This window comes from Mirounga angustirostris, unplaced genomic scaffold (genome assembly GCF_029215605.1).
Source record: "Mirounga angustirostris isolate CCGP_5_RB_7025 unplaced genomic scaffold, mMirAng1.0.hap1 SCAF_198, whole genome shotgun sequence".
Taxonomy (NCBI): domain Eukaryota; kingdom Metazoa; phylum Chordata; class Mammalia; order Carnivora; family Phocidae; genus Mirounga; species Mirounga angustirostris.
Genome location: NW_026991906.1, coordinates 65,654 through 76,225, shown reverse-complemented (window position 1 = coordinate 76,225; position 10,572 = coordinate 65,654). Strand labels below are relative to the sequence as shown.

General features: G+C 40.1%; 1 long non-coding RNA gene across 1 annotated transcript in view; it reads right to left on the bottom strand.

Moving 5' to 3' along the window:
* Positions 1-7,739: 7,739 nt before the first annotated feature.
* Positions 7,740-10,572, bottom strand: part of LOC123840839 (uncharacterized) — a 56,688-nt gene continuing 53,855 nt past the window's right edge. The window contains exons 6-7 of the long non-coding RNA XR_010409105.1: positions 9,124-9,349; positions 7,740-7,904 (exon numbers count right to left, since the gene is read on the bottom strand). This is a non-coding gene — a long non-coding RNA (uncharacterized LOC123840839). The remainder of the gene's footprint in view (positions 7,905-9,123; positions 9,350-10,572) is intronic.

Sequence of the window (10,572 nt, the reverse complement as noted above, 5' to 3'; positions counted from 1 at the left end):
GCCTATGTTTGGAAATGGAAGAAAACATGTCTAATCGACACATGGACGAAAGAAGGAGGCTCCAGAAACACTTAAAGACATTTTGAACTAAATTAAAATGAAAATAAAACTTATTAAAATTATTGTGAAACAGCAATACTTCAGAGGGAGATGAAATTTAGAGCATACATTCACATACTGGAGAAGAACAATCTAAAATCAATAACCTTAAGAAAGTAGGAAAAGAGACCTATTTAAGCCTAAAGTAAACAGAAGGAAATCCATCATAAAAATCAGAGCAGAATACAATGAAATCGAAAGCAGGAAAAATGTAGCAAAGATCAATGACACTAAAAGCTGGTTCTTTGCAAAGGCCAATAAAAGAGGCAAACCTCTTTCTGGCCAAGAAAAAAAAGAGAAGACACAACTTACCAATATCTGAGTGGAAAGAATGGGACATCACTACTGATCTCGTGGGCACTAAAAGGATAATACAGTAATGCCATCGGCAATCCTATGCCTGCAAATTTGATCCATTAGAGGAAATGGCCAGATTCCTTGAAAGACGTTAACCACCAAATCTCATGCAGAAAAATAGATAACCTGAACAGTTATATACTTATGCCCTAGGCCCAGACTCTTTCCTTGGTGAATTCCAAACAAATATTTAAAGAAAAAAAAAAAATGATTCCCACTTGCCACCATCTCTTCCAGAAAATAGAAGCAGGGCAACACTTCTTAACTCATTCTCTGAGGTCTGCATTTCCCCTAATAGCAAGACAGACAAAGACATTGCAAGAAAGGAAAACCACACACCATGATCTCTCATGAACACTGTCATAAAATTCCTCAACAACATATCAGCAAATTGAATCCAACCATGCATAGAAAGAACTGTATACCACGACCAAACGGGATATCTTTCAGGCACACAAGACCAGTTCAACATTTGAAAATCAACGGATATACTTCACCTCATCAACAGGCTAAAGAACAAAAATCATATGGTCATATCTAGCGATGCAGACAGCACTTGATAATTCAACAGGCTTCATGTTTAAAACTCTCAGCAAACCAGGAATAGAGGGGAACATTCCCAACCTGATGAAAAAGATCTATGAAAAACCTACAGGTAACGTCATGCTGAAGGAAGACAGTCAGACGCTCCCCACCCCCCAGACATGTCTGCTGTCATCACTCCTATTCAACATGTAATGGAATCCCAGCTTGTTACGTAAGAAAGGAAAGAGGAATTAAAAGGTGTGCAGATTGGAAATGTTGAAATACAACGATTTTTATTTGCAGAGGACACGATTTTTTATGTAGAGAACACCAAAGAATCTACAAAACACTGCTGCATTAATAAGGGAGTTTAGTACGGCCCCCACAATAGAAGGTACAATACACACATGGCAATTGCTTACCTATCTATACATGAATACTGAACAATCAGAATTTGATATATTTTTTTTAAATTACCTTTTTAAAAAAAGTGATTAACTCTCTTCAGGTCTTCAACCACGTCCATTTCTGAGTCTTCTCTCACAGTTACTGTTTGTTTGTTTGTTTGTTTCTAGTTCCAGTGTAGTTAAAAAAACAGTTTTATATTAGTTTCAGGTGTACAAGATAGTGATTCAACAATTCCATATATTACTCAGTGCTCATCAAAATAAGTGTACTCTTAATCCCCTTCACCTATTTCACCTGACCTCCCTTCTTCTGGTAACCATCTGCTTATTCTCTATAGTTAAGAGTCTGTTTCTTGGTTTGTCTCTTTTGTTTTCCGCTCACTTTTGTTTCTTAGATGCCACATATGAGTGAAATCACATGGTGCTTGTCTCTCTCTGACTGTCTTATTTTGCTTAGCCTTATACTCTCTAGATCCATCCATGTCGTTGCAAATGGCAAGACTTCATGCTTTTATATGGCTGAATAATATTCCTGTGTGTGTGTGTCTGTGTGTGTGTGTGTGCGTGTACCACATCTTTATCCATTCATCTACTGAAGAACATTTGGGCTGAATAATATTGCATTGTGTGTGTATGCATATTTGTGTGTGTGTGTGTGTGTGTGTGTATACAGGGATTCTACTTCTGCTGTTCTGTATAAAACACACAGACACACACACACACACACACACATCTTTATCCATTCATCTATCGGTGAACATTTGGGCTGCTTCCATAATTTGGCTATGGTAAACAGTGCTGCAATAAACATAGGGGTACATATATCCCTTCGACCTAGTGTTTTTGTATTCTTTGGGTAAATATCAGTAGTGCTATTACTGGATCATATGACAGTTCTATTTTTAATTTTTTGAGGACCCTCCATACTGTCCTTCCACAGTGGCTGCACCAGTTTGCATTCCCACCAACAGTGCACGAGGGTTCCTCTTCCTCAAAGTCCTCGCCGACAATTGTTGTTTATGTTTTGGGCTTTAGCCATTCTGACAGGTATGAGGTGATAGCTCATTTTGGTTTTGATTTGCACTTCCCTGATGATGAGTGATGTTGTGCATCTTTTCATGTGTCAGTTGGTCATCTGTATGTCTTCTTTGAAGAGATGTGTGTTCATGTCTACTGCACAGTTTTTAATTGGATAAAGGGTTAGTGTCCAACTAACATCCCCCACCCCCAAACCACCTTTTACAATAGCAACCCTATATATGAAGTACTTAGGTATAAATACAACAAATATATACAGGATCTGTTTGTGGAAAACCACAAACAATGATGTAGAAATCAAAGAAAATCTAGCTAAAAAGAGAGATATTTCATATACATGGACTGGAAAACTCGCACTTGTAAAAATTTCAATTCTTCCCAGACTTATCTATAGAAACAACAGAATACCCATCAAAATTGCAGCAAGCTCTGTGACGATACCGACATATTGATCTGAAACTTATATTGAACACCAAAGGCTCTAGAATAGATAATTCTGAAAAACTCTGAAAAAGAAGAATTCACAATTCTGAAAAAGAAGAACAAAGGTCCAGGGCTCATATTATCTGATTTCAAGACTTATTATAAAGCTGTAGTAATTAAGACAGTGTGGTACTGGCAAAGAACAGACACAGAGTTCAGTGCACAGAACAGCAAACCTGTAACAGACCTGCACAAATATGACTCAGTTGAACGGGACAAAGATACAAGCACAATTTGATGGAGAAAGAATAGCCTTTTCAATAAATGGTGCTGGAAAAAATTGGAATCCAAGGACAAAAAAAGTGTAACCGAGCCGCAGACCTGACACTTCTGCACAAATTAACTCAAAATGGAACAAGGGTCTATATTTAAAATTCAAAATATAAAGCATCTGGGAGGAAACGTAGGAGAAAATCAACATGACTTTGTGTTTGCTGCTGAGCTTTTAAACAGAACACCGGAAGTAGCATCCATGAAAAAGAAAAAAAAAGAAAGCTGAGTTGGACTTTATTAAAAATAAAAAACTTGCACTCTGCAAGAGAGGCTGTTAAGAAATGAAAGGCAAACCAGAGACTGGAAGAAAAATATTTACTAAAACTCATGTCTGATAAAGGGAATTGTATCCAACATCTCCAAAGGCTAGCGAAACAAAAGCAAAAAATGAACTCTTGGGACTTCATCAAGGCAAAAAGCTTCGGCACAGCAAAGGAAACAGTCAACAAAACAAAGAGGCAACCCACAGAATGGGAGAGGATATTTGCAAATGACACTACAGATAAAGGGCTGGTATCCAAGATCTATAAAGAACTTCTCAAACTCAACACCCAAAAGACAAATAATCAAGCAAAAAATGGGGAGAAGACATGAACAGACACTTCTCCAAAGAAGACATACAAATGGCTATCAGACACATGAAAAAGTGTTCATCACCATTAGCCATCAGGAAAATTCAAATCGAAACCACACTGAGATTCCACCTTCCACAAGTTAGAATGGCAAAAATGGACAAGGCAAGAAACAACAAATGTTGGAGAGGCTGTGGAGAAAGGGGAGCCCTATTACACTGTTGGTGGGAATGCAAGTTGGTACGGCCACTTTGGAAAACAGTGTGGAGGTGCCTCAAAAACTTAAAAATAGAGCTACCCTATGACCCAGCAATTGCACTCCTGGGTATTTACCCCAAAGACACAGATGTAATGAAAAGAAGGGCCATCTGCACCCCAATGTTCATAGCAGCAATGTCCGCAATAGCCGAACTGTGGAAAGAGCCGAGATGCCCTTCAACAGACGAATGGATAAAGAAGATGTGGTCCATATATACGATGGAATATTACTCAGCCATCAGAAAGGATGAATACCCAACTTTTACATCAACATGGATGGGACTGGAGGAGATTATGCTAAGTGAAGTAAGTCAAGCAGAGAAAGGCGATTATCATATGGTTTCACTTATTTGGGGAACATAAGGAATAGCATGGAGGACATTAGGAGAAGGAAGGGGAAAACGAAGGGGGGGGAATTCGGAGGGGGAGACGAACCATGACGGACTATGGACTCTGAGAAACAAACTGAGGGTTCTAGAGGGGAGGGGGTTGGGGGGTGGGTTAGCCCGGTGATGGGTATTAAGGAGGGCACGTACAGCATGGAGCACTGGGTGTTATACGCAAACAATGAGTCGTGGATCACTACATCAAAAACTAATGATGGATTGTATGGTGACTAACATAACCGAATAAGATAAAATAAAATATTTAAAAAAAGAACTGATACAACTCAACTAATAAACAAATAACTCAATTACAAATGGGCAAAAGATCTGAACAGACACCTCACCAATTAAAATATCCAAATGGCAAGTGAGCATATGAAAAGATGATCAAGATCATTTGGGACACGGGAAATGCAAATTAAAGTAATAATGAGGTAACACTACACATTACTCAGATGGCTAATACCCGGAAAAGTGACAAAACCAACTGCTGGTGAGCATGCAGAACAAGAGGAGCATTCGTTCATTTACGGTTGGAGCTCTAAATCGCACAGCAACTTAAGAAGACAGTTTGATAGGTTCTTACCAAAGTCAAACAGAGTCTTACAGTAATAGGAGCCAATAATCATACTATTAAGTATTTGCCCAACTGACTTAAAAACTTATCTCCTGTCAAATAAAAATCAGCTTCCAGAACTAATCCAGAATTAGTAAGAACACTCTTCAAGGGATCGTGGTAAGGAAAAGGGGTGGGGAGAGGCACTCTTATAACAGAGAGAACACTCTGACCATAAGATCAGCAAGCGTCCCAGGAGTTAGGCCAAAAGGCTCTTTCCTTTCTAGAGAGGACACAGAGAACCCAGGGTGGAGAGATGGAACGAAAGGGTGGTGTGAACAGGCAGCGAATGAAGGAATGCTTCACCCTGAAGCCAGCCTACTCTCAGAAGGGCTGTGCCCTGGCTCCGACTGCCGGGGGGTCAAAGTTCAGAAACCCAGGGAAAGGACAGAACCTTAAGCAGAGCCTGATTCACAAGTATTTTGCTCCAGGTGTTCAGTAAACACAAGGAGTTCAGCTGATCATTTATGAGCTGAGGAATGGGAGTTTGGAGGGACCGTGACTGGTTTTGTCACAGCAAACAAGGGGGCACCTGTCAATCTCACCTGAGTCATATGGCGAAGGAAGCCTCCTTGCAGTAAGCACTTTCCTAGAACACAGACTGGGGAGATCTCTTAACCTTCACTGTTTTCCAGGATCACAGGGCGGCAGCAAAGCCCAACATCGTCAGTCTGCCCACAATCCTACACACCAATGTCTATAGCACCTTTATTCATGATTGCAAAACAGGGAGCAACCAAGATGTGCATCAACAGATGAATGAATAAATGATCTTGGTGCCGCGGTAGGCCGGTGAAGGGTATTAATGAGGGTACGTGTTGTAATGAGCACTGGGTGTTATACACAAATAATGAATCATTGAACACTACATCAAAAAAATATGATCTTGGTGCATCCACACGAAGGAATACTATTTGGCAAAAGAAACGAATGATCTTTCAAGGCACTGACAGATATGGATGAATCCTAAATTCCTATTGATAACTGAAAGAAGCCAGTCTCAAGTGGCTACGTGTGTGTGTGTGTGTGTGTGTATTGTCTGTGTGATCCAATTACAAGGAATTGTGGAACAGGCAAAACTAGAGATAGTGAAGTGGTCAGTGCTTGGCAAGAGTTGCGGGAGGGGTACTTGAATAGGTAAAGGAGCTTTGAAACTACTATAGAGGTGTGTTATGGACTGAACCTGTGTGACCCCAGCCTTCAGAAGTCATATGTGAATTCTAACCGCCAGTGTGATGGTATTTGGACGTGGCCATTGACTAGGTTTGGATGCGAGGATGGCCATGATGATGAGAGTAGTACTGTCTTTGTAAGAAAAGGAAATGCCCAAAGCTCTCTCTCACTCTGTCAAGTGAGGACACAACTAGAAGGAGGCCATCTTCAAGCCAGAAAGAGTGTACTCATGCAGAACACTCTGGTGTTCTGGTATCCTGATCTTTGCCTTCTAAGCCCCCAGAACTGTGAGAAATAAATATCTGTTGTTTGAGCCACCGAGTGTATGGTATTTTGTTATAGTAACCTGAGCACACTAAGACTGTGTGATGTTTGATTGGCGTTTACATGACACTATGCAGTTGTCACAATCCATAGAGACTTGGAGCACCCAGGATGAAACTTAATGTATCCAAAATTTTAGAACATCATTAAAGAATTCAGGAATATCAGAACGGAATGCAGAATGTGACAAAAACTTCTGACCGTATTTCAAATGCATGGAAGAAAAAAAAAAAAAACCTCACTGAAGGTTGTGAGGGAAACAGTATTAACCTAAGCAACTTTGGAAATGAAAGAACATGTTAAAAGATGAAATGACAACCTACATCCTTGGAGAAAATATTTTCAAACCACGCATCTTAAAAAGGATTAGTACTGGAATTTACAAAAGCTCTAAACTTGACAACAACAACAGCATCGAAAGAATAAAATACTTACAAATAAACTTAACCAACGAGGTGAAAGTTTTATACACTGAAAACTACAAAAAACTGGGGGGCGCCTGGGTGGCTCAGTCGGATAAGCATCTGCCTTCGGCTCAGGTCGTGGACCCGGGGTCCTGGGGTCCTGGTGTCGAGCCACCCGTCTGGCTCCCTACTCAGCGGGCAGTTTGCTTCTCCCTCTGCCTCTCTCCCCGCCACCCACCCCCCCAACCAGCCCGTGCTCTCTCTCGCTCGCTCGCTCACCCTCTCTCAAATAAATAAAAATCTTAAAAAAAGGAAAACTACAAGAAAATGCTGAAGGAAATTTTAAAAGGACATCAATTAATGGAAAGACATTCAATGTTCATTTATGGGAAGACTTGATACTGTTAAGACGGCAATAGTACCCAAAGTGTCCTATAGATTTAATGCAGTACCTGTCAGAACACCAATGACATTTTTTGCAGATATAGAAAAATCCATCTTACAATTCATATGGACTCTCAAGGGACCCCAAACAGTTTGGAAAAGAATGAACAAAGGTGGAGGATTCACACTTCCTAATTTCAAAACTTACTGCAGGGAGCGCCTGGGTGGCTCAGTCGTTAAGCGTCTGCCTTCGGCTCAGGTCATGATCCCAGGGTCCTGGGATCGAGCCCCACATCGGGCTCCCTGCTCTGCGGGAAGCCTGCTTCTCCCTCTCCCACTCCCCCTGCTTGTGTTCCCTCTCTCGATGTCTCTCTGTCAAAATAAATAAATAAAAACTCTTTAAAAAAAATTAAAAAAAAAAAACTTACTGCAAAGGTACAGTAATCAAAACAGTGTGGCTCTGGCATAAAGACAGACACACAGACCAATGGAATAGAATAGTCAGAAATAAACCTTTGTGCGTGGGGTCAGTTGATTTTGAGCAAGGGTGCCAAGGCCATTCAATGGGAAAAGGACAGTCTCCTCAACAAATGGTGTTGGAAAACCTGGAAGTCCACATGCAAAAGAATGAAGGTAGGCCATGTGGTATATACGTACAGTGGGACACTCTTCAGCCTTAAAAATGAAGGAACTTCTGCAATATGTGACAATATGCATGAACCCTGAGGATAGTATGCTAAGTGAAATAAGCCAGAGGAAAAAAAGACAAGCACTACATGATTCCACTTCTGAGAGGTATCTAAGATAGTTAAATTCATAAAATCAAATTGGAATGGTAATTAACAGGAGGGACTCAGGGGGAGGGGAAAATAGGCAGTTATTAATTACTGGGCAGTTATTAATCCACAGGCATAAAGTTTCAGTTAAGTAAAATGAATAAACTGTAGAGATCTTCCACACAACATTGCACCTAAAGTCACCAATAACGTACAGTTAAAATTTGTTAAGAGGCTAGATCTCATGTTAAGTGTCCTTATGACAATTAAAGCTTTTGTGTAAAACTTGCACTTCATTAAACAGTCTTACTTGCATTGGCAATAAATGCTGAATAAGCATTTATTCAGCACTACTGTGTTCCAGGCACTGTGGATTTCAAAATCTGGTCCCCTCAAGGAGCTCAGAGAGATGGAAGAGATAGTTGAGTAAACAGATTATTCCAAGAGAACACTGAGAGCATTAGGATGGCAATACAACACTTTGAGTACTAGGAAAGCACAGAGATGGAGCATTTAACCCAGCCAGCTCATCAGGAGGCTTACAGAAGTCTTCTTGAGCAGATGGCTTCTGAACTGTATGGAAAGATAAACAGAAACTAGTACAGTGAAAATCATTTCAAGTATAGGGAAGAACATTTTTTAAAGTGCCCAGAAATGAGAGAAAGTATGATGCTTTCAGACAACTGGGATATTCCGTAGGATTCATGGATCATAGGGCGCAAAGATTGGGAAGGGTAGGGGTTGAAGACAGATAAGGCTGAAATCGTAGGAAGGGAGTATATCCTAGAGGACTTTATATTCATGCTAAGAAGTCTGGGCCATCCTGACAGCAAGGGGAGTCATGGACTATTATGGAGCAAAGGAGTGCTTTTGTCCAGTTCTGTGATGATAAAAAATGATTTAATATTATTTTCTTCCATTTTTAGAAGTTCCCATAATGTGAATTTTGAGGTTGTGGAATGAGAGAATTTGGGATATCATACTTTGTTCTACTTGAACATCTGCTATGTTGCCATGCATTATATAAGAAATTTTTCATGTACAGGACCTTATCTAATCTTCCCGATGTTGACAAGGTGTTGTTATTCCTGTTTGACAGATCAGGAAACTGATGTTCAGAGGGGTCAGCAGATGTATCCACAGTTTTAGAGGTGGAAAGTGAAAGGTACGTGATGGAGGCCATCATTCCAGGTGATGTGCTCAGTCTTTCCTTCAACCTTTGCCTCTGCTATCTTCTAGTTCGCCACAACTCTTGTATTCACAAGAGGGGCAATCTGGTGGGAAGCCATAGGAAATAAGGTTGAGGGATACTTTGGTATAAGATAATAGCACTGACACCAATTCAGAAAATAGTGGCTACAAAGAAATAAAAGGTATTCAAATTGGCAAAGAAGAAGTCAAACACTCTCTTTTCGCAGATGACATGATAGATACTTTATGTGGAAACCCAAAAGACTCTACCCCCGAATTACTAGAACTCAAACAGCAATTCAGTAATGTGGCAGGATACAAAATCAATGCACAGAAATCAGTTGCTTTCTTATACACTTACAACGCAACTGTAGAAAGAGAAATTAGAGAAACGATTCCATTTACAATAGCACCAAAAACCATAAGATACCTTGGAATAAACCTAACCAAAGACGTAAAGGATCTATTCTCTAGGAACTACAGAACACTCATGAAAGAAATGGAAGAAGACACAAAAAGATGGAAAAACATTCCATGCTCATGGATCGGAAGAATGAACATTGTTAAAATGTCTATGCTACCCAGAGCAATCTATACCTTCAACGCCATCCCGCTCAAAATTCCAATGACATTTTTCAAAGTGCTGGAACAAACAATCCTGAAATTTGTATGGAGTCAGAAAAGACCCCGAATCGCCAGGGAAATACTGAAAAAGAAAAACAAAGTTGGGGGCATCACGTTGCCCGATTTCAAGCTGTATTACAAAGCTGTGATCACCAAGACAGCAGGGTACTGGCACAAAAACAGACATATAGACCAATGGAACAGAACAGAGAACCCAGATATGGACCCTCAACTCTATGGTCAAATAATCTTCGACAAAGCAGGAAAAAAGATGCAATGGAAAAAAAGATAGTCTCTTCAATAAATGGTGCTGGGAAAACTGGGCAGCCACATGCAGAAGAATGAAACTCGACCATTCCCTAACACCATACACAAAAATAAACTCAAAATGGATGAAAGACCTCAATGTGAGACAGGAATCCATCCAAATCCTAGAGGAGAACATAGGCAGTATCAGCCACAGCAACTTCTTTCAAGATACATCTTGATACAAGATACATCAAGATACATCAAGATACAAGATACATCTCCAAAAGCTAGTGAAACAAAAGCAAAAATGAATTTCTGGGACTTCATCAAGATAAAAAGCTTCTGCACAGCAAAGGAAACAGTCAACAAAACAAAGAGGCAACCCACAGAATGGGAGAAGATATTTGCAAATGACACTACAGATAAAGGGCTT